The 25,686-nt window shown below is 38.9% G+C and overlaps 1 long non-coding RNA gene across 1 annotated transcript; it reads left to right on the top strand.

Moving 5' to 3' along the window:
- Positions 1-2,211: 2,211 nt before the first annotated feature.
- Positions 2,212-3,981, top strand: LOC104648867 (uncharacterized). The gene is made up of 2 exons (XR_003247688.2): positions 2,212-2,514; positions 3,597-3,981. It is a non-coding gene; the product is annotated as an uncharacterized lncRNA (long non-coding RNA).
- The last annotated feature ends 21,705 nt before the right edge of the window (positions 3,982-25,686 follow it).

The following is a 25,686-nucleotide window of genomic DNA, read 5'->3' as shown; positions in this document are numbered from 1 at the left end:
AGAAGGAGAACATAGTAGTTTTAGCTATAACCGAACATCGAGTCACAAAGCAAAAGGCTCCCGTCATAGCGAAGAAAGTTTTTCCCCAATGGAGCTGGTATGGATCAAATGAAAAAGGTCACTGGTGCACTGTTCTATTCATCAAAGAAACGGGGATATAAATAAGTTTAATGTTCTCTGCAGTCTATGGACTTCATACCATCAAGGATAGGATTGACATGTGCAACTGCTTGAAGGAATGGAACCCACCAATCAACAACCATGGTTGATAATGGGTGATTTCAACGCTGTTCTAAATTTAGACGATAGGTTGGGGAGCCAAATTCAGGATGCTGAGGTGAAGGAGGGAACTTACTGACTAATACTGGATTGTCCGTGCTTAAGACTGTTGGAAGGTTATATACCTGGACAAATTCTCATGTTCGCGGCAGAATTGACAGGGCCGTTGTGAACCCTTCTTGGATGACTCATGGCCACATCTGCAAGTCCCACACTTCTCTGATCATGTCCTTCTTTTGTGTCACAATTGAAGAGATAAAAGGGAAGCACGCCAGACCCTTCAGGTTTCTTAATCACCTGAGTCACCACAAAGACTTTATGGACATTGCGCAAAGTGCCTGTACAGGGCACTTACATGGTGAAGGTATGGAACAAGTTAAAGTAAATGAAAGTTGCTATGAAACAGTTAAATAACAAGGACTTCTCTAAAGTGGAGCAAAGAATACTTGAATCTAGAAGACATTTGCTAGAGATTCAAGAACAATTGCGAGATTGCTATCATGATCAGGAGAGGAGATTTCAGAAGCTATGTTCAGTTCTTTCACATTGGTGCCTAAGGTACCATCTCCTTCCTCCATAAAGGTATTTCGACCAATCTCATGTTGTATAAATTGATCTCCAAGGTGCTAACTAAGTGATTACAAGGTGTGATTGACAGCTTCGTTGATATGGGACAGGCTGCCTTCGTGCCCGGTAGAGTTATATTACATTTATGTGTAACCTAAGAAATGACCAAACAGCAAACATAAATAACTATTCATAGTGAAAATAGAAAAAGCTAGAATCAAATGTTAAACATGTTTCCCTTTCTTTATTAATAAGGCCAGTTAAACATGCACATAGTAGTTAAGCATCAACGAGTTTGGAGAAAGCAACAAGATTCAAGCTTAATACAAAATAAAGAAAACAAGACCCTTGCCACTTAAATCAGTATTTTCAAGCTTAAAATCCTCTGATTCCATGGAACCAAAGGATTATGTTGTGAGATTGGAGAAAATTTATTGATAGGGAAGAGAGGTGAGACACTAAACTATAGCCAAAACCTCTAACTTTATTTCCATAATTAGTTGGGTAACCAACACATATGTTCACACCTTCTTAACGCCTATTTTTTACATTTAACAGATTTTTTAAAAGAAATTGCACAACTTTTGCTCACGTCGAAAAAGTGGTTCAACCGTTTAATTTTTCACAAGACGATGACCCTCTTACCATTATATCGAAACCATCTCTTCAAACCTTATTTTACAAAGTTGTCTATTAAGGGCTACTCTGGACTCTTTAAGTTGTAGTCAATAACATCGACAAGAGTTCTTATTATTACAGTTAAATTTTTTAGATCTAGAATTTTGTATGAGTTCTTCATTACTAATTGACTTATCGAAGTGAGAAAAAATTTGGTGTATCATCTGTAGAATTTTGAACAACTTGGAATGATAAATAATTATGTTACTATATGAAGTGAAACTTGATTCTAATTAGGCACATTAACGAATTTGAAATAATGTGTATGTTTTTTATATAATTATGTGTATAACTAATTAGTATATTTTATGAATATTAAAAATTCACTTGATTTTTTTTTGTTAAATTAGTACTATTAGTTAGTTAGTAGATTATATTTTCAAATTAATTAGTTCATACTTACTCTCTCTATTTCACATTAGCTTAAGTTTTGAAGTAACTTTAAGGTGTTTATTTTTACTGCTATTAATTATTATAAAAATAAATATTAATTATACTAACTAATTCCGATTCTAATTTGAAAGGATAAAATTGAAAGAATATTTTAAAAGAAGATTGAAAATTTAAGTTTATTTAAAAAATCAAAAAAAGACTCAAAACTTGAGTTAATATAGGTGGGGGAAGTATTTTATTTCATTAAAATCAAAAACCTTTGAATTTTATAAATTTGATTATATACGTTAAGAATTGACGCCCGGCTTCCTTTATTTTGATATTTTTCATTTCAATTTCGAATACAAATAACGGCTCTTTTCATTTCAACACAAATACAGTAGTTTGTTCTCTTCTTTCTTCACTATCATACTCTTCCATAGTAGCAATGAAGATGGGTTCAATTTTACTTCTTCTTCAATCAAACAAAACCACTTTTTTGTGGGTGTTGCAGCAAGAAAATGGCGAAATGATGGTGGTGAGGATAAAATTGGCAAATGAGTAGAGATATTCCTATGCTTCTTGAATCAATTTTCGTATGCCACTGCTAGATTTCAGGTACTTTTTCCCATTTTCGTCTGATTTAGGTTGGAGTTTTAGTTGATTTGATTGAATAATTTACTTTTTCCCATTTTCATCTGATTTAGGGTTGGGGGTTTAATTGATTTGATTGAATAATTTACTTTTTCTCATTTTCATTTGACTTAGGATCAGGGCTTTAGTTGATCGATCGAATAATTTATATATAACCTCGAAATTAACTTGTAGGAATGGGGGATTTGGTATATCAGACATGAGTAATAGTTCACTGTGCTGTTACTTCTTAGAATTAGCAATGAAGCATTTTCAATTTTGTTTTGCTGAAACCATTCTTCTTGTATATTGATGAATTCTAGTAATTCAATTGAGATGAAACAAACAACATCAATTCAATGACTAAAGTGATGCTTTGGTGAATACTTCCAAGACCATAAACACTCGTACATATGCCTTATGGCCAAATTGAATTACATTTCTGTATTGTTTTTGAATAACATCTCGTTTCGTCCTCCTATCTACGCAATTCTCTGTCTTCGTTCGTGATCATGTTGGGCGAAAGGTAGTTGTAGAGGAGCGGAAAGCCACTTGACTGTAAGGAGAGGAGCACCCCCTGTTTTTTTCTTTCCCTCATAAGCCTCTGGGAATGGAATGGATCCTAAGAATAGTGGAGTAGGAAAGGTAGTATATGTAACAGGGGAATCTGGTTTCATAGCTTCATGGATGGTCAATTTGTTGCTATTGTTTGCAATCTCATTCACTGCTGTTCCGCTCCTGTTTGTGTTTGTTTTGAATTTCTGTTTAACTAATATTTTGTGTATCACCATGAGTTTGGATCCTATACAAACAACCTCTGCTCCAAAGTACTCTCTATCTAGTACACAATCAAAAAATGATAACTAGGGAAAATAGGCAAATAAGAAGTAAAACTTTTTGAAAATTGTGAAGAAAGATACTGAAGGCAAACCTGCGTTTAGTTTTCTCAATAGTGGCATTGATAGCAAGTGCAGGGGCGCTATCAGGTGCATAAAATTTCAAAGAATTTTGAAGCTTCTTGATCTGTTGCTTCTCCCTTTTAGCAAACTGTTTTGAGTCCTTGCAAGGTGTAAGCCTTGAGATATCAGCAGAAGCTGGAAGAACTGGTGCTGACAAAAGAATTGAAGACAAAGCAAGTGCTTCAGAGAATGCCTTTAATGAAGAAGAACTTTCCTCTGTTGAATTAGAAACAGGGGTTTGGTTTAAAGAACACACAATGGCTGAAGTTCTTTGTTTTGTGATAAATTAAGACCCAAATTTAGATGTTGAAATTTACATGGCAGTGTTTTTCATGTTTGTGCCTTGTACTTATTTGGATCATTTTACAAGTTTCTGACTTTGGGCTTATTGCATTGCCTCAAAAAATAAGCAGCATCTGATGTTAGATGGATTAGATGGTATATATATTTTTGTTTCTTTCTTTGTTAAATAGAACTTCTATATGGTTAGTTACTTAAATCTCTAACAGGGAGTAGAGCTTCTTAATATCCTATGTGGTCTGACCTCTATCCATTTGATTAAGGTTTTTTTTAGAGAGACGAGAAAACACAAGTTTGACGAATAAAATACATCCACGAGGGAATAAACAACAATTCAGATTGTGTTACTGCTCTTGTTTTGCCAGGCTGTACGTTAATGGTTAAAATATAAAGCTTGGAAGCTATCGTCAAATTTTCAAAGAAAATGGTGTTAATGGAGAGAATTTGGAGGGGATGTCCTGTTTCTTTTAATTTGTTATCTATTGTCAATGTTTCATTATTTATTTGAGTTTTAGTTTGTGCTCAAAATAGGTTGATTAATCTAGAAACTATTTATGCTCATTTTTAAGTGTGTTCACTGTTACATGTATCACTTTTTCTCTCAAGTGATTTTATTTCTACTAGTGTATAATTCATGATCATGGTTTAGTTTTCTCTTTAAATACCATATTCTTGTTCTAAATCAGTCCATTTTGGTCAAGCACTTTGTTTTACCCTTTGAATTTTTAAAAAAAATTGAATGAGTATGTTAGTATTGTTCACTGCCTCAATCCATCATAGTGTCATAATTATGCTTTTCACTTGGCTTCCATCTTGTGTTTATAATTTTGCTGTCATCTTTTTCATCTAATTTGAGTAAAAAATCTGATGTTTTGAACCGAATACATTTCAAGTCACCTTTAAACTCTCACCAGGTGCTATGTATTTAAATCTCGATGGAGCTCAAGCTTGTAACTTTTCTTTCACTGATTTTGCTCAATTTTGCTATCTCTAGAAATTTCATCAGCCTTGATTTAGATTTGAGTAATGTGAAAGCAATTCCTGTCTAGCTAACTTATTAGCATACATTTGCATTCACAATGTGCCATATTTAGCTGTCTTATTCTTATGTGGTTAGTGTTTGGGCATTGTTTAGTTATTATTTTTTTGGCTTCCATGGTGTTAATATTCATATATACATCTGCAGGTGTTTCATATGTTGAAATGGCTCCATAAAAGCTTATAAGAACTTATGATGTCTATTTAACATTTGCAATCTAATAAGAATTCCTGTGTGTTGATATTCCAAAAGATAGCTTTCATCATCATCTAGCAACTTTGTTTATGTTCCCTCTTTCCGGCACAAGTTTTGCAGGTTACTGATTTTCTAAGCTTGTCTGTTTTTTCCCCTTTTTAACAGATTTATATATACTTAAATGGTACCTTTTGCATATAACATCGTATACAAGCATTGTTAGGCCAATATTTATTAGTGGATAATATTAACTAATAAATCTAATTGAATATAAAAGAAAATATCGCTAAATCCTTTCCTTTTTTACATTCTTTGTTCAAGCCAACCTTGTCAAAACCAAAGCTAACATACAAGTGGAAGGAGCTGATAAACGACCTATATACACTGTTATACAGTGTTACGCTCTCTCTCTCAATAGTTGGATTGTATTTAGTTATTTTTGTTTTGGTTAATTCTAACTTTGGATACTTTAGATTAATTTAATTAAATGAATAACTCCAGGCTTCGAATAGTTTACTAAAATTTTTTGGTATATTAATTTTGTTTTGAAGAGCTTTTTTTAAGGGCGAGGTGGGGGACCACAAGGCACAGCGCCTCGAGGTCCCGAGGAGGGGGGGGAGTCTTGGGATAAGGCGCCTCGAGGTCCCAAGGTGGGGGGGGGGGGTTTAAGAGGGGTAGGGGTATGAAGAGGGTTAGGATAAGGGGGTAGGATACGGGTTAGGATAAGGGTTAGGATAAATAGGTGGTAGGGTAGGTTCAAGGGAGGTAGGGTAAGCAAGATAAAGGGTAGGGTAGGTAGAATAAAGGGGGTAGGTAAGAAGGATAAGGGGTTACGTAGGTAGTAATAGAGGGTAGGGGGGGGGGGGGGGTCCTCGGGGCGTGCGCCCTGAGGACTCCGGGGGGAGAGGGGGAGGGGGTAGGGGGGTCCTCGGGGTGTGCGCCCTGGGGACTCCCGGGGGGGATGGGGGTCCTCGGGGCGTGCGCCCTGGGGACTCCCGGGGGGATTGGGGGGTGCGCCCTGGGGACTCCCGGGGGGATTGGGCGCCCTGGAGACTCCCGAGGGGGAAGGGGGGGGAGGGGGGTCCGCGGGGCATGCGCCCTGGGGGACTCCCCGGGGGGGATGGGGGGGGAGGGAGGTCCTCGGGGCATGCGCCCTGGGGGACTCCTGGGGGGGGATGGGGGGGGGGGGGGAGGGGGGTCCCCGGGGCGTGCCCCCTGGGGACTCCCGGGGGGGGATGGCGGGGCGTGCCCCCTGGGGACTCCCGGGGGGGGGATGGGGGGGGTGCGCCCTTGGGACTCCCAGGGGGGGGGATGGGGGGGGTGCGCCCTTGGGACTCCCGGGGGGGGATGGGGGGGGTGCGCCCTGGGGACTCCCAGGGGGGGATGGGGGGGGTGCGCCCTGGGGACTCCCTGGGGGGGATGGGGGGGGTGCGCCCTGGGGACTCCCTGGGGGGGGATGGGGGGGGTGCGCCCTGGGGACCCCCGGAGGGGGGGGGGGGTGTCCTCGGGGCGTGCGCCCTGGGGACCCCCGGAGGGGGGGGGGGGGGGTGTTCTCGGGGCGTGCGCCCTCGGGACCCCCGGGGGGGGGGGGGGGGGGGGGGGGGGGGGGGTGTTCTCGGGGCGTGCGCCCTCGGGACCCCCGGGGGGGGGGGGGGGGGTGTTCTCGGGGCGTGCGCCCTCGGGACCCCCGGGGGGGGGGGGGGGTGTCCTCGGGGCGTGCGCCCTGGGGACCCCCGGCGGGGGGGGGGGGGTGCGCCCTGGGGACTCCCTGGGGGGGGATGGGGGGGGTGCGCCCTGGGGACCCCCGGAGGGGGGGGGGGGGTGTCCTCGGGGCGTGCGCCCTGGGGACCCCCGGAGGGGGGGGGGGGTGTTCTCGGGGCGTGCGCCCTCGGGACCCCCGGGGGGGGGGGGGGTGTTCTCGGGGCGTGCGCCCTCGGGACCCCCGGGGGGGGGGGGGGTGTCCTCGGGGCGTGCGCCCTGGGGACCCCCGGCGGGGGAGGGGGTGGGGTCCTCGGGGCGTGCGCCCTGGGGACCCCCGGCGGGGGAGGGGGTGGGGTCCTCGGGGCGTGCGCCCTGGGGACTCCCGGCGGGGGAGGGGGTGGGGTCCTCGGGGCGTGCGCCCTGGGGACTCCCGGGGGGGGAGGGGGTGGGGGCCTCGGGGCGTGCGCCCTGGGGACTCCCGGGGGGGGAGGGGGGGGGGCCTCGGGGCGTGCGCCCTGGGGACTCCCGGGGGGGGAGGGGGGGGGGGCCTCGGGGCGTGCGCCCTGGGGACTCCCGGGGGGGGAGGGGGGGGGGCGGGGTCCTCGGGGCGTGCGCCCTGGGGACTCCCGGGGGGGGAGGGGGGGGGGGGCGGGGTCCTCGGGGCGTGCGCCCTGGGGACTCCCGGGGGGGGAGGGGGGGGGGGCGGGGTCCTCGGGGCGTGCGCCCTGGGGACTCCCGGGGGGGGGGGCGGGGTCCTCGGGGCGTGCGCCCTGGGGACTCCCGGGGGGGGGGGGGGGGGGGGGCGGGGTCCTCGGGGCGTGCGCCCTGGGGACTCCCGGGGGGGGGGGGGGCGGGGTCCTCGGGGCGTGCGCCCTGGGGACTCCCGGGGGGGGGGGGGGGGGGGCGGGGTCCTCGGGGCGTGCGCCCTGGGGACTCCCGGGGGGGGGGGGGGGGCGGGGTCCTCGGGGCGTGCGCCCTGGGGACTCCCGGGGGGGGGGGTGGGTGTCCTCGAGGCGTGCGCCCTGGGGACTCCCGGGGGGGGGGGGGTGGGTGTCCTCGAGGCGTGCGCCCTGGGGACTCCCGGGGGGGGGGGGTGTCCTCGAGGCGTGCGCCCTGGGGACTCCCGGGGGGGGGGGGGTGGGTGTCCTCGGGGCGTGCGCCCTGGGGACTCCCGGGGGGGGGGGGGGGGGGTGTCCTCGGGGCGTGCGCCCTGGGGACTCCCGGCGGGGGGGGGGGGGGGGTGTCCTCGGGGCGTGCGCCCTGGGGACTCCGGGGGGGGGGGGGGGGGTGTCCTCGGGGCGTGCGCCCTGGGGACTCCCGGGGGGGGGGGGGGGTGTCCTCGGGGCGTGCGCCCTGGGGACTCCCGGGGGGGGGGGGGTCCTCGAGGCGTGCGCCCTGGGGACTCCCGGGGGGGGGGGGGGGTCCTCGAGGCGTGCGCCCTGGGGACTCCCGGGGGGGGGGGGGGGTCCTCGAGGCGTGCGCCCTGGGGACTCCCGGGGGGGGGGGGGTGGGGTCCTCGAGGCGTGCGCCCGGAGGACTCCCGGGGGGGGGGGGGGGGGTGGGGTCCTCGAGGCGTGCGCCCCGGAGGACTCCCGGGGTGGGGTCCCGGCGGGGGGGGGGGGGGTGTCCTCGGGGCGTGCGCCCTGGGGACTCCGGGGGGGGGGGTGTCCTCGGGGCGTGCGCCCTGGGGACTCCCGGGGGGGGGGGGGGGTGTCCTCGGGGCGTGCGCCCTGGGGACTCCCGGGGGGGGGGGGGTCCTCGAGGCGTGCGCCCTGGGGACTCCCGGGGGGGGGTCCTCGAGGCGTGCGCCCTGGGGACTCCCGGGGGGGGGGGTCCTCGAGGCGTGCGCCCTGGGGACTCCCGGGGGGGGGGGGGTGGGGTCCTCGAGGCGTGCGCCCCGGAGGACTCCCGGGGGGGGGTCCTCGAGGCGTGCGCCCCGGAGGACTCCCGGGGTGGGGTCCTCGAGGCGTGCGCCCTGGGGACTCCGGGGGTGGGGTCCTCGAGGCGTGCGCCCTGGGGACTCCCGGGGTGGGGTCCTCGAGGCGTGCGCCTTGGGGACTCCCGGGGGGGGAGGGGTCCTCGAGGCGTGCGCCTGGAGGACTCTGGGGGTGGGGTCCTCGAGGCGTGCGCTTGGAGGACTCCGGTGGTGGGGTCCTCGAGGCGTGCGCCCGGAGGACTCCGGTGGTGGGGGGGTCCTCGAGGCGTGCGCCCGGAGGACTCCGGGGGTGGGGGGTGGGGTCCTCGGGGCGTGCGCCCTGAGGACTCCGGGGGTGGGGTCCTCGAGGCGTGCGCCCTGAGGACTCCGGGGGTGGGGTCCTCGAGGCGTGCGCCCTGAGGACTCCGGGGGTGGGGTCCTCGAGGCGTGCGCCCTGAGGACTCCGGGGGTGGGGTCCTCGAGGCGTGCGCCCTGAGGACTCCGGTGGTGGGGTCCTCGGGGCGTGCGCCCTGAGGACTCCGGTGGTGGGGTCCTCGGGGCGTGCGCCCTGAGGACTCCGGGGGTGGGGGGGTGGGGGCCTCGGGGCGTGCGCCCTGAGGACTCGTAAAATTATAATTTTACCATATATATGGTAAAAAATCGTTAAATGTAAAACTAAAAATTTTATGTCACGAAAAAAATTTGCTTCCATTGGATATCAGAAGCGCGTTTTATGTCTGTTTAAAAACTCAATTTTTCACAACTACCCCTTTAATGTTATATTTGTTGAAATTTCAAATGGTCGTAACTCTTTCCTCGAGTATCTTTTGAAGGCGATTCTTTTTTTAAAGTTGCTTATTTTTTTTAGATCTATGCGATAAAGACAATTCCTTTATCAGCTTTGTCTTTCATTTTTTTCTTAAAATTTTGCCCTATATGATCAAAAATCAATAAACGTAAAACTATAAGTCCTAGTTCCTTTGCATAGATATCGAAAAAAATAATTATATTGAGAAGGAAATCTCATCGATGGAACATCGGAGGCGGATCTTTGTTGAAACTTCAAATAGTCGTAACTCTTTCCTCAATTATCTTTTGAAGGCAGATCTTTGTTTAAACTTGCATATTTTTTCGAGATCTATGGGGTAAATTCAATCCCTTTATCAGATTTAACTTTTATTTTTTCCTTATAATTTTTTTATGTATATGGTGAAAAAACCAATAAACGTAAAACTATAATCATATGGCTTTGTGTGGTATTCTTTTTTGTGTTGATATTGAAAAATAATTATATTAGACAAAAAGTTGCCTCAATCGAACATCAAAGGCGCGTTTTATGTCTGTTTGAAGTATAAATTTTCACAATTAACCCTTTAACGTTTCATTGGTTGAAACTTAAAATGACCGTAACTCATTCCTCGAGTTGGAGGCGATTCTTTTTTTAAAGTTGCATATTTTTTCCAGATTTACGCGGTAAAATCAATCCCTTTATCAGAATTGACTTTAATTTTTCCTTATAATTTTGCCCTATATGTGGTCAAAAATCGATAAACGTAAAACTATAAGTTGTATATCTATGTATGGTATTTTTTTGCGTAGATATCAAAAAAATAATCATATTGGAGAAAAAAATCGCCTCAATCGGACGTTGGAGACGCGTTTTATGTTCGTTTGAAGTTCTAATTTTCAGAACTACTCCTTTAACGTTACATTTGTTGAACTTCAAATGGTCGTAACTCTTTCCTCGAGTATCTTTGTAAGGAGGTTCTTTTTTTAAAATTGCTTTATTTTTTTTTTGAGATTTACGGGGTAAATATTGCCCTTTATCAATTTGAAATTCATTTTTTTCTTAAAATTTTGCCATATTTATGTTCAAAAATCGACGGAACACTATACGTCGTATGTCCGTGTGTGGTGTTTTTTTTGCGTAAATATCAAAAAAATAATCATATTAAAAAAATCGCCTCGATCGAACATCGGAGGCGCATTTTATGTCTGTTTGAAGTTCAAATTTTCACAACTACCCCTTTAACGTTACATTTGTTGAAACTTCAATTGGCCGTAACTCTTTCCTCGAGTATCTTTTGTATGAGATTCTTTTTTTAATGGTTCTTATATTTTTTAGATCTACTGGGTAAACTGAATTCCTTCATCAGATTTGACTTTCATTTTTTCCATATAATTTTGCCTTATATATGGTGAAAATCGATAAACATACAACTATAAGTACTATGACTGTGTGTGTTGTTTTATCGAGTAGATATGGAAAAAATAATTATGTTGGAAAAAGATCGCTTCGATCGGATATCGGAGGCGCGTTTAATGTCTGTTTGAAATTCAAATTTTCACAACTACCCTTACATTTGTTGAAACTTCAAATGGTCGTAACTCATTCCTCGAATATCTTTTGGAGGCGATTCTTTTTTTAAAGTTGCTTATTTTTTTTTAGATCTATGTGGTAAACACAATCCCTTTATCAGATTTGTATTTCACTTTTTTCATATAATTTTGCCCTATATATGGTCAAAAACCGATAAACGTAAAATTATAATTTCTATGACTGCGTGTGGTGTTTTTTTGTGTAGATATCAAAAAATAATAATAATAGAAAAAAATAGCCTCGATCGGACATTGGAGGTTGTCCGTTAGATGTTCAAATTTTCACAACTACCCATTTAACCTTAAATTTGTTAAAACTTCAAATGGCCGTAACTCTTTCCTTGAGTATCGTTTTAAGGCGATTCTTTTATTAAAGCTGCATTTTTTTTTGAGATCTACAGGGTAAACTCAATCTCTTATCAGATTTGAATTTTATTTTTTCCTTATAATTTTGCGATATATATGGTGAAATTATCGTTATTATACTATAAGTCCTATTGCTGTGTGTGGTGTTTTCTTGTGTAGATATCAAAAAGAAATAAACATATTGGAAAAAAATCGCCTCGATCGGACATCAGAGGCGCATTTTATCTGAGCTTGAAGTTCAATTTTTCACCATTACCCCTTTAACATTACATTTGTTCAAACTTCAAATGGTCGTAACTCTTTACTCGAGTATCTTTTTGAGGCGATTCTTTTTCTAAAGTTGCTTTTTATATTCGAGATCTACGCGGTAAACTCCATTTCTTAATCGAATTTGACTTTCATTTTTTCCTTATAATTTTTCCCTATATGTGGTCAAAAATCGATAAACGTAAAACTATAAGTCCTATGGTTGTGTGTGGTGTTTCTTTGCATAGATATCGAAAAATTAATCATATTGGGAAAAAAATATCTCAATCGATCAAACTTTGGAGGCGCGTATTATGTCCATTTAAAGTTCAAATTTTCACAATTACCCCTTTGACGTTACATTTGTTGAAACTTCAAATAGCCGTAATTCTTTCCTCGATTATCTTTTGAAGGCGATTCTTTTTTTAAAGTTGCATATTTTTTCGAGATATACGGGGTAAACTTAATCCCTATATCATATTTGACATTCATTTTTTTCTTATAATTTTGGTATATAGATGGTCAAACGATAAACGTAAAACTATAAGTCATATGTCTATGTGGTGGTTCTTTGCGCAGATATCCAAAAAATAATCATATTAAGCAAAATCGTCTCGATCGGACACCGGAGGCGCGTTTTATGTCTGTTTGAAGTTCAAATTTTCAAAACTACCTCTTTAACGTTACATTTGTTGAAACTTCAAATGGCCGTAACTCTTTCATCGAATATCTTTTGTATGAGATTCTTTTTTTAAAGTTGCTTATATTTTCAATATCTACGGGGTTTACTGAATTCCTTCTTCAAATTTGACTTTCAATTTTTCCATATAATTTTTCTCTATATATGGTGAAAATCGATAAACGAACAACTATAAGTACTATAAGTTCATATTTTAACAACTACCCCTTTAACGTTACATTTGTTGAAACTTCAAATGGCCGTAACTCATTCCTCGAGTATCTTTTGGAGGTGATTCTTCTTTTAAAGTTTCTTATTTTTTCCAGATCTATGCGGTAAACTCAATTTCTTTATCAGATTTGATTTTTATTTTTTCCTTATTATTTTGCCCTATATACGGTAAAAAACTGATAAACGTAAAACTATAATTTGTATGGCTGTGTGTGGTGCATATTGGGAAAAAATGTTTTCTTCAATCGAACATCGGATGCGTGTTTTATGTCCGTTTGATGTTCAAATTTTCACAACTACCCCTTTAACGTTCCATTTGTTGAAACTTCAAATGACAGTAAGTCATTCCTCGGGTTGGAGACGATTCTTTTTTTAAAGTTGCTTGTTTTTTTTTCTATATTTATGCGGTAAAATCAATCCCTTTATCATATTTTCCTTATATTTTTGCCCTATATATGGCCAAAAAGCGATAAACGTAAAACTATAATTTCTATGTCTATGTGTGATTTTTTTGTGTAGATATCAAAAAAATAATCATATTGGAAAAAAAATTGCCTCGATCGGACGGCGGAGGCGCGTTTTATGTTTGTTCAAATTTTCACAACTACCTCTTTAACGTTACATTTGTTGAAACTTCAAATGGCCATAACTCTTTCCTCGAATATTTTTGTATGCGATTCTTTTTTTAAAAGTTTTTTATATTTCTAGATCTACGGGGTAAACTGAATTCCTTCATCAAATTTGACTTTCATTTTTTCCATATATTTTTGCCCTATATATGGTGAAAAATCGATAAACGTACAACTATAAGCATTATGACCGTCTGTGTGTATTGTTTTATCGCGTAGATATCAAAAAAATAATTATATTGAAAAAAAATTGCTTCGATCGGATATCGGAAGAGCGTTTTATGTCAATTTGAAGTTCATATTTTAACAACTACCCCTTTAACGTTACATTTGTTGAAACTTCAAATGGCCGTAACTCATTCCTCGAGTATCTTTTGGAGGTGATTCTTCTTTTAAAGTTTCTTATTTTTTCCAGATCTATGCGGTAAACTAAATTTCTTTATCAGATTTGATTTTTATTTTTTCCTTATTATTTTGCCCTATATACGGTAAAAAACTGATAAACATAAAACTATAATTTGTATGGCTGTGTGTGGTGTTTTGGTGCGTATATATCGAAAAAAATCATATTGGGAAAAAATGTTTTCTTCAATCGAACATCGGATGCGTGTTTTATGTCCGTTTGATGTTCAAATTTTCACAACTACCCCTTTAACGTTCCATTTGTTGAAACTTCAAATGACAGTAAGTCATTCCTCGGGTTGGAGACGATTCTTTTTTTAAAGTTGCTTGTTTTTTTCTATATTTATGCGGTAAAATCAATCCCTTTATCATATTTTCCTTATATTTTTGCCCTATATATGGCCAAAAAGCGATAAACGTAAAACTATAATTTCTATGTCTATGTGTGATTTTTTTGTGTAGATATCAAAAAAATAATCATATTGGAAAAAAAATTGCCTTGATCGGACGGCGGAGGCGTGTTTTATGTTTGTTCAAATTTTCACAACTACCTCTTTAACGTTACATTTGTTGAAACTTCAAATGGCCATAACTCTTTCCTCGAATATTTTTGTATGCGATTCTTTTTTTAAAAGTTTCTTATATTTTCTAGATCTACGGGGTAAACTGAATTCCTTCATCAAATTTGACTTTCATTTTTTCCATATAATTTTGCCCTATATATGGTGAAAAATCGATAAACGTACAACTATAAGCATTATGACCGTCTGTGTGTGTTGTTTTATCGCGTAGATATCAAGAAATAATTATATTGGAAGAAAATTGCTTCGATCGGATATCGGAAGCGCGTTTTATGTCAATTTGAAGTTCATATTTTAACAACTACCCCTTTAACGTTACATTTGTTGAAACTTCAAATGGCCGTAACTCATTCCTCGAGTATCTTTTGGAGGTGATTCTTCTTTTAAAGTTTCTTATTTTTTCCAGATCTATGCGGTAAACTCAATTTCTTTATTAGATTTGATTTTTATTTTTTCCTTATTATTTTGCCCTATATACGGTAAAAAACTGATAAACGTAAAACTATAATTTGTATGGCTGTGTGTGGTGTTTTGGTGCGTATATATCGAAAAAAATCATATTGGGAAAAAATGTTTTCTTCAATCGAACATCGGATGCGTGTTTTATGTCCGTTTGATGTTCAAATTTTCACAACTACCCCTTTAACGTTCCATTTGTTGAAACTTCAAATGACAGTAAGTCATTCCTCGGGTTGGAGACGATTCTTTTTTTAAAGTTGCTTGTTTTTTTTCTATATTTATGCGGTAAAATCAATCCCTTTATCATATTTTCCTTATATTTTTGCCCTATATATGGCCAAAAAGCGATAAACGTAAAACTATAATTTCTATGTCTATGTGTGATTTTTTTGTGTAGATATCAAAAAAATAATCATATTGGAAAAAAAATTGCCTCGATCGGACGGCGGAGGCGTGTTTTATGTTTGTTCAAATTTTCACAACTACCTCTTTAACGTTACATTTGTTGAAACTTCAAATGGCCATAACTCTTTCCTCAAATATTTTTGTATGCGATTCTTTTTTTAAAAGTTTCTTATATTTTCTAGATCTACGGGGTAAACTGAATTCCTTCATCAAATTTGACTTTCATTTTTTCCATATAATTTTGCCCTATATATGGTGAAAAATCGATAAACGTACAACTATAAGCATTATGACCGTCTGTGTGTGTTGTTTTATCGCGTAGATATCAAGAAATAATTATATTGGAAGAAAATTGCTTCGATCGGATATCGGAAGCGCGTTTTATGTCAATTTGAAGTTCATATTTTAACAACTACCCCTTTAACGTTACATTTGTTGAAACTTCAAATGGCCGTAACTCATTCCTCGAGTATCTTTTGGAGGTGATTCTTCTTTTAAAGTTTCTTATTTTTTCCAGATCTATGCGGTAAACTCAATTTCTTTATCAGATTTGATTTTTATTTTTATTTTGCCCTATATACGGTAAAAAACTGATAAACGTAAAACTATAATTTGTATGGTTGTGTGTGGTGTTTTGGTGCGTATATATCGAAAAAATCATATTGGGAAAAAATGTTTTCTTCAATCAAACATCGAAGGCGTGTTTTATGTCCGTTTGAAGTTCAAATTTTCACAACTACCTCTTTAACTTTACATTTGTTGAAACTTCAAATTGTTGTAACTCTTTCCCCAAGAAACTTTTGAAGGCGATTCTTTTTTAAAGTTGCATATTTTTTTTCGAGATATACAGGGTAAACTCAATCCTTTATCATATTTGGCTTTCATTTTTTCTTTATAATTTTGCCCTATATATGGTGGAAAATCAGTAAACGTAAAACTATAAGTCTTATGGTAGTATGGGATTATTTTTGCGTATATATTGAAAAAATAATCATATTGGGAAAAAAATTGTCTCTATCGGACATCGAATGCGCGTTTTATGTCCGTTTGAAATTCAAATTTTCACAGCTATCCCTTTAACATAACATTTGTTGAAACTTCAAATGATTGTTACTCATTCCTCGAGTATCTTTTGGAGTAGATTCATTTATTAAAGTTTCTTACTTTTTCAAGATCTACGCGGTAAACTCAATCCCTCTTAGGATTTGATTCTCAATTTTTCCATATAATTTTGCCCTATATATGGTCAAAAACCGATAAACGTAAAACTATAAGTCTTATGGCTGTGTGTGGTGTTTTTTGCGTAGATATCAAAAACATAATCATATTGGAACAAAAATCGTCTGGATCGGATATCAGAGGCACATTTTATATCCTTTTGAAGTTCTAATTTTCACAACTAACCCTTTAACATAACATTTGTTGAAACCTCAAATGGGCGTAACTCATTCCTCGAGTATGTTTTTAAGGCGATCCTTTTTTCAAAGTTGCTTATTTTTTCATGATCTACGCGGTAAGCTCAATTCCTTTATCGGATTTGACATTAATTTTTTCCTTAAAATTTTGCCTTATTTATGGTCAAAAATCGATAAACGTAAAACTATAAGTCATATAGTTGTGGGTGGTGTTTTTTTGCTTATATATCAAAAAAAATAATCATATTGGGAAAAAAATTGCATCGATCGAACATCGGAGGCGCGTTTGAAGTTCAAATTTTCACAACTACCCCTTTAACGTTACATTTGTAGAAACTTCAAATGGACGTAACTCTTTCCTCGAGTATCTTTTGGAGGCGATTCTTTTTTTTAAAGTTGTTTAGTTTTTTGAGATCTACGCGTTAAATTCATTCCTTTATCAGATTTGACTTTCATTTTTTCCTTATAATTTTACGTTGTATTTGGTCAAAAATCGATAAACGTAAAACTATAAGTCCTATGGTTGCGTGTTGTGTTCTTTTGCGTAGATATCAAAGAAATAAACATATTGGGAAAAAATCTCATCGATCAAACATCGGAGACACATTTTATGTCCGTTTTAAGTTTAAATTTTCACAACTACCCTTTTTAACGTTACATTTGTTGAAACTTCAAATGGCTGTAACTCTTTCCTCTAGTTACATTTGGAGGCGATTCTTTTTTTAAAGTTGCTTATTTTTTTGAGAACTACGCAAAAAACTAAATCCCTTTATCAGATTGGACTTTCATTTTTTCCTTTTAATTTTTCCCTATATGCGTTCAAAAACCTATAAACGTAAAACTATAAGTCCTATGGTTGTGTGGTGTTTTTTGCGTAGATATCAAAAAAATAATCATATTGGGAAAAAAATCCCATCGATCGGACGTCGGAAGCGCGTTTTATGTTCATTTGAAGTTCAAATTTTCACAACTACCGTTTAATGTTACATTCGTTGAAACTTCAAATGGCCGTAACTCATTTCTCAAGTACCTTTGGGAGGCGATTCTATTTTTTAAAAGTTGCTTATATTTTCAAAATCTACGTGGTAAAATCAATTTCCTTATCAAATTTGACTTTCAATTTTTCCTTATAATTTTGCCCTATATATGGTAAAAACTCGATAAACGTAAAACTATAAGTCCAATAGCTGTGTGTGGTGTTTGTTATTTTTTTGGAGTGATATCAAAAAAATAATCATATTGGAAAAATAATTGCCTCGATCGGTAATTTGAGGCACGTTTTATGTCCGTTTGAAGTTCAAATTTTCACACTACCCCTTTAACGTTACATTTGTTGAAACTTCAAATAGCCGTAACTCATTCCTCGAATATCTTTTTGAGGCGATTCTTTTTCTAAAGTTGTTTATTTTTTTTATATCTATGCGATAAACACAATCCCTTTATCAGATTTGAATTTCATTTTTCATATAATTTTGCCCTATATATGGTCGAAAATCGATAAACGTGAAATTATAAGTCCTATGTTAGTGTGTGGTATTTTTTTGCATAGATATCAAAGTAAGAATAATATTTTAAAAAAATTGCCTCGATCAGACATCGGAGACGCGTTTTATGTCCGTTTAAAATTTATATTTTCACATATTCCCCTTTAACGTTACATTAATTGGAACTTCAAATGGCCGTAACTCTTTCCTCGAGTATCTTTTGAAGTAAAGTTGAATATTTTTTTTGAGATCTACGAGTTAAACTAAATCCCTTTACCAGATTTGACTTTCATTTTTTCCTTATAATTTTGTCCTATGTATGGTGAAAAACCAATAAACGTAAAACTATAAGTCCTATGGGTGTATGTAGTTTTTTTTTTGCGTAGATATCAAAAAAGTAATCAAATTGGAAAAAAATTGCCTCGATCGAACATCGAAGGCGCGTTTTATGTTAGTTTGAACTTCAAATTTTCACAAATACCCCTTTAAATTTACATTTGTTGAAACTTGAAATGACTATAACTAATTCCTCAAGTTTCTTTTGGAAGCGATTCTTTTTTTAAAGTTTCTTTTTTTTAAGATCTACGCGGTATAATCAATCCCTTTATCAAATTTGACTTTAATTTTTTACCTTATAATTTTATCCTATATATGGTAAAAATCGAGAAACGTAAAACTATAAGTCCTATGTCTATGTGTGGTGTTTTTTTGCGTAAATATCGAAAAAATAATCATATTGGAAAAAAATCTCCTCAATCGGTAATTGGAGGCACGTTTAATGTCTGTTTGAAGTTCAAAATTACACCACTAACTGTTTAATGTTTCATTTGTTGAGACTTCAAATGGCCGTAACTCTTTCCTCGAGTATTTTTTGGAGGCAATTCTTTTTTTAAAGTTGCTTATTTTTTTATTATAACTGCGTGGTAAACTCAATTCCTTTATCAGATTTGAGTTTCATTTTTTCCTTATAATTTTGCCCTATATGCGGTCAAAAACTTATAAAAGTAAAAGTATAAGTCCTGTGGATGTATGGTGTTTTTTTTGCGTAGATATGGAAAAAATAATCGTATTGGAAAAAATTGCCTCGATCGGACATCGGAAGCGCGTTTTATGTATGTTTGAAGTTCAAATTTTCACAACTAATCATTTAACGTTACATTTGTTGAAACTTCAAATGGCGGTAACTCATTTCTCAAAGTTTTTTTTGGAGGTGTTTATTTTTTTTAAAGTTACTTATTTTTTCAAGATTTACGCGGTAAACTCAATCCCTTTATCATATTTGACTTTCATTTTTTCCTTATAGTTTTACCCTATATCCGGTCAAAAACCGATAAACGTAAAATTATAAGTCCTATGGCTGCGTGATGTCTTTTTTTGTAGATATCAAAAAAATAATCATATTGGAAAAAAAATCTACTCGATCGGACATCAGAGGCACATTTTATATATGTTTAAAGTTCAAATGTTCAAAACTACCCCTTTAACGTTACATTTGTTGAATCTTCAAATGGTCATAACTCATTCCTCGAGTATCTTTTCGAGGCGATTTTTTTTAAAAGTTGCTTATGTTTTCAATATCTACGCAGTAAACTAAATTCCTTTATCATATTTGACTATCAATTTTTCCTAATAATTTTCCCTTATTTATGGTCAAAAATCGATAAACGTAAAACTATAAGTCATATTGTTGTAGGTGGTGTTTTTTAATTATATATCAAAAAAATAATCATATTATAAAAAACAATCGCCTCGATCAAAAATTGGAGGCGTGTTTTATGTCGTTTGAAGTTCAAATTTTCATAACTACCTCTTTAACGTTACATTTGTTGAAACTTCAAACGACCGTAACTCTTTCCTCGAGTATCTTTTGGAGGTGATTCTTTTTTTAAAGTTGATTATTTTTTCAATATCTACGCGGTATAAGCAATCCATTTATCAGACCATATTTTCATTTTTTCCTTATAATTTTGCCTTATATATGGTCAAAAATCGATAAACGTAAAATTATAAGTCCTATGGCTGTGTGTGGTATTTTTTTGCGTAAATATTTAAAAAATAATCTTATTGGGAAAAAAATCTCATCGATCGAACACGGAGGCGTTTATATATCCGTTTGAAGTTCAAATTTTCACAACTACCCCTTTTAACGTTACATTTGTTGAAATTTCAAATGGTTGTAACTCTTTCCTCGAGTATCTTTTTGAGGCGATTCTTTTTTTAAAGTTGCTTGTTTTTTTGAGAATTATGCGGAAAACTAAATCCCTTTATCAGATTTGAGTTTCATTTTTTCCTTATAATTTTGCACTATAAGCGGTCAAAAACCGATCACATAAAAGTATAAGTCCTATGGTTGTGTGGTGTTTTTTGCGTAGATATAAAAAAATATTGGAGAAAAAATCCCCTCGTTCGGACATCAAAGACGCGTTTTATGTCCTTTTGAAGTGCAAATTTTCACAATTAATCATTTAACGTTATATTTGTTGAAACTTCAAATGGTCGTAACTCATTCCTCGTGTATCTTTTGGAGGCGATTTTTTTTAAAAGTGCTTATTTTTACAAGATCTACGCAGTAAACTCTATCTCTTTATTAGATTTGACTTTCAATTTTTCCTTATAATTTTGCCCTATATATGATCAAAACTCGATAAACGTAAAACTGTAAGTCCTATGGTTGTGTGTGGTGTTTTTTGCGTAGATATCAAAAAAATAATCATATTGAAAAAAAGAATCTCCTTGATCTCTAATTGGAGGCACGTTTTATGTCCGTTTGAAGTTCAAATTTTCACAACTACTCTTTTAACGTTACATTTGTTGAAACTTCAAATAGCCATATCTTTTTCCTCGAGTATCTTTTGGAGACGATTCTTTTTCTAAAGTTGCTTATTTTTCGAGATCTATGTGGTAAACACAATCCCTTAGTCATATTTGACTTTCATTTTTTTCATATAATTTTGCCCTATATATGGTCAAAAACTGATAAACGTAAAATTATAAGTCCTATGGCTGTGTGTGGTTTTTTTTTGCATAGATATCAAAAAAATAATCATATTAGAAAAAAATTGCCTTGATTGGACATCGGAGGCGCTTTTTATGTCCAATTAAAGTTCAAATTTTCACAACTACCTCTTTAACCTTACATTTGTTAAAACATCAAATAGTCGTAACTCTTTCCTCGAGTATCATTGAAGGAAATTATTTTCTTAAAGTTGCATATTTTTTTAAGATCTACGGGGTAAACTCAATCTTTTCATCAGATTTGATTTTCATTTTTTCCTTATAATTTTGTCCTATATATGGTGAAAAACTGATAAATGTAAAACTATAAGTCCTATAACTGTGTGTGGTGATTTTTTGCATAGATATCGAAAAAATAATCATATTGGAAAAAAATCGCCTCGATTGGACATCTGAGGCGCGTTTTCTGTCAGTGTAAAGTTCAAATTTTCACAACTACCCCTTTTAACGTTACAATTGTTGAAACTTCAAATGGTCGTAACTCTTTCCTCGAGTATCTTTTGGAGGCGATTCTTTTTTTTTAAAGTTGCTTATTATTTTGAGATCTAAGAGGTAAACTGAATTCCTTCATCAGATTTGACTTTCATTTTTTTCATATAATTTTTCCCTATATATGGTGAAAAATCGATAAACATACAACTATAAGTACTATGACTGTGTGTGTTGTTTTGTCGCGTAGATATCAAAAAAATTATATTGGAAAAAAATCGCTTCGATCGGATATCGGAGGCGCGTTTTATGTCTATTTGAAATTCAAATTTTCACTATCACCCCTTTAACGTTACATTTGTTGAAACTTCAAATGACCGTAACTCATTCCTCGAGTGTCTTTTGTATGAGATTCTTTTTTAAAGTTGCTTATATTTTTTAGATCTACGGGGTAAACTGAATTCCTTCATCAGATTTGACTTTCTTTTTTTCCATATAATTTTGCGCTATATATGGTGAAAAATCGATAAACATACAACTATAAGTACTATGACTGTGTATGTTGTTTTATCGAGTAGATATGGAAAAAATAATTATATTGGAAAAAATCGCTTTGATCGGAAATCGGAGACGCGTTTTATGTCCGTTTGAAATTCAAATTTTCACAACTACCCCTTTAATGTTACATTTGTTGAAACTTCAAATGGTCGTAACTCATTCCTCGAGTATCTTTTGGAGGCGATTCTTTTTTAAAAGTTTCTTATTTTTTTGATATCTACGCATTAAATTCAATCCCTTTATCAGATTTGACTTTATTTTTTTATTATAGTTTTGCCCTATATATGGTAAAAATCAATAAACGTAAAACTATAAGTCCTATGGCTGTATGTGGTGTTTTTTTGCATAGATATCGAAAAATAATCATATTGGAAAAAAATTGTCTCGATCGAACATCGAAGGTGCGTTTTATGTCCGTTTGAAATTCAATTTTTCACAACTACCCCTTTAACGTTACATTTGTTGAAACTTCGAATGACCGTAACTCATATCAACCAATCTGTGTTATCAAAATCAGAAATTACTGATTGTAATAAATTGGTCAAAAATACGAAGTAACTGAAATTTATAGAATCAGTAAGCAAGGTGAACCAGAATTTATATGACAAAATACTTAAAACGAACGTACCAGAATCTGAAACAATCTTTTAGTTTGGAAGAAGATAAAATCCACTGAACTCACAGTGTCCCCTTAAAAAAATTATTCCCCTCTAGTATCCGAGGTTTGATTTGGAATATAACCTCCCAGGGTAAAATAATCTTAATCAGTAGAGTGTAGATACCAAAAACTCTACAGTCAGCAAATCAATCCACAGCAGGAAAGTATAAGAATAAAAAATGTGTTTTAGAAGAAGAAGAAAGATCAGATAATTTCGTTGAAAAATACTCTGAATACTGAGTGGTATTTATAGGCAAGAAGAATATATTCTGAAAGGTTGCAACCCTTTCAGAATTTACACGGCCATTAATGAAAGTTTACAACCTTTCAAATGGTATTGACTGTTCCTGAAAGTTGCAACCTTTCAGAACAGTCATGGCGGAAATTTTAAATAAAATGAAAAACCAAAAGGGTCACGCGCGCGGATCGGAGTTGCGTCGGGTTAACTAAAAAGTTGAAAACATTTCGGTTAACTTTTGTTATAAACTAATTAATTGAAAATATTTTTTGTCCATTTAATTAATTAAATAAATAAATAAAATAAATTTTGTCCGAAAAATAATCTCTCGATCGATCATTTGCCAAAGCCGAAGCGAGCGACGACGACGACGGCGCGAGGGGGGTTCCTTTTTCCAACCCTTTTAACAATTAGTAGGAATGTTTATGTATTTAAACTCTCCTATTTTCCTTTCCATTACCGATGAGGGACAATTGCCTTTTTCATTAACGCATAAGAGGACTTTTCAAGTTCTCAACTTTTCAAATTCCTCTCCTTCCCTCTATTTCCCATCAATTCTTTCTACATACCCAACAATCCCCCACATTGATGGGGAATGGTTAACATAGGAATGCACAGACAATTGTGTACTTTACAAGCAAGGATTAATTGCATCTGGATAAGTAGGTTTCCCCTTGGACTTTCCGTAGTGAACATATGTCGGATATACTCGGTCAATCGGTAAAAGTGATATCTTTGAACGGTCGAGTTTTGGTGTATACCTAGACAACCATATGTCACACAATTAACCCTTTACTGTTTATGATTCTTACGGTTGTGTTCGTTTTAGCCATGAACACCTCCTGGTTTCATGAGTGTATAGAGAATAGGCTTTTGACATAAAATTCTCTTTGAAGCGACTTCCACTTCACACTCACATAGGTGATTTCTAACCGTGTCATCTCGTAGATACACTATTTGGTCAATCTACCAAACTTAGCAAATCATTAAAAACTTTAAGCTTTATTACCTTATTAACAAGCCTTAAAGTCTTAACCTTTTCCTGAACATTGTCTTCATCATGGGAATGGATTGAGTTAATTGACAATGTCGAACCGTTAGCCACAACTTTGTTTTTCTCCTTGAATCTAACTCTTAGGATCTCCAGTCTTCTAGATAGAGTTACCGTCATGCTGACTTGTCCTAAGCCGTAAACCCATTCCCTTAGATTATCTTTCAACTGCCTCTCTCACTAGGCCTTTCGTTAGTGGATCTGACACATTATCGATTGACTTTACATAGTCAATTGTAATAATTCCACTAGAGAGCAGTTGTCTAACGATGTTATGTCTACTTCGTACATGACGAGACTTCCCGTTGTACATAACACTCCCTGTCCTACCTATTGCTGCTTGACTATCGCAATGTATGCAAATTAGTCCAACAGGTTTGGGCCAGAATGGAATATCCTCTAGGAAATTCCGGAGCCATTCCGCTTCTTCACCAGCCTTATCCAAAGCAATGATTTCAGATTTCATTGTGGAGCGAGCAATACATGTCCGTTTGGACGATTTCTAAGAAACTCCTCCTGCACCAAGTATGAACACATAACCACTCGTAGATTTTACATCATTTGACCCGGTGATCCAATTTGCATCACTATATCCTTCAATTACAGTAGGATATTTATTATAATGCAAAGCATAATGTTGTGTATATTTTAGATAACCCAACACACGTTTCATAGCCATCCAGTAAGTTTGATTTAGATTACTAGTGTACCGACTCAGTTTACTAATAGCACATGCTATATCTGGTCGCGTACGATTCATAATATACATCAAACTTCCCAACACTCTGGCATATTTCGATTGAGAGTCACTTTGACCTTCATTATTTTTAAATGTACAGCTTAAATCAATTGGAGTTTTGACAACATTGAAATTCAAGTATTTGAACTTATTCAATACTTTTTCAATATAATGAGATTGAGATAATGCTAGTCCCTAGGGAGTTTTGATAATCCTGACCCCTAATATCAAATAAGCAACTCATAAGTCTTTCATATCGAACTTGCTAGACAACATGCGCTTAGTAACATTTATATCATCAATTTCTTTACTCATTATTGACATGTCATCAACATAAAAACAAACAATGACTTCATGATTCATAACATTTTTAATGTAAACACATTTATCACATTCGTTAATTTTGAATCCATTTGCCAACATTATTTGGTCAAATTTAGCATGCCATGTTTGGGTGCTTGCTTGAGTCCATAAAGGGACTTCACAAGTCTGCACACTTTTTTTTCTTTACCAGGAACTATAAACCCTTCAGGTTGTTCCATGTAAATTTCTTCCTCCAACTCTCCATTTAAGAAGGTTGTCTTTACATCCATTTGGTGGATTTTAAGATCGTGCACTGCTGCTAGTGCTATTAACATCCTAATTGAAGTTATTCTTGTTACTGGAGAGTATGTGTCAAAGTAATCCAGACCTTCCTTTTGTCTGTACCCTTTGATTACCAGTCTAGCCTTATATTTGTCGATAGTCCCATCAGGTTTCATTTTCCTTTTAAAGATCCACTTTGATCCTAAAGGTTTATTTCCTGGAAGAAGATCAGTCAATTCCCAAGTGTGATTGCTTAAAATTGATTCAATCTCACTGTTGACTGCTTCTTTCCAATAAGTTGACCCTGACGAAGACATAGCTGCTTTAAATGTTTGAGGCTCATTTTCAAGCAATAGTGCTACAAAATCTGGTTCGAAGTAACAATATTGGCATGATTTCTAATTGTTCACAATCTTGTCGGAGTTAAGTGTTGATTTTGGGTTATGTTAGATAGTGGTTTTGGTGGTGATTAGTGGCACTAAGGAAGGTTGGGATTCTA

The sequence above is a fragment of the Solanum lycopersicum genome, chromosome 8 (genome assembly GCF_036512215.1).
Source record: "Solanum lycopersicum chromosome 8, SLM_r2.1".
In the NCBI taxonomy this organism is placed as follows: Eukaryota; Viridiplantae; Streptophyta; class Magnoliopsida; order Solanales; family Solanaceae; genus Solanum; species Solanum lycopersicum.
Note: the sequence above shows the minus strand (reverse complement) of the source record. Positions and strands in the feature narration are given on the sequence as shown.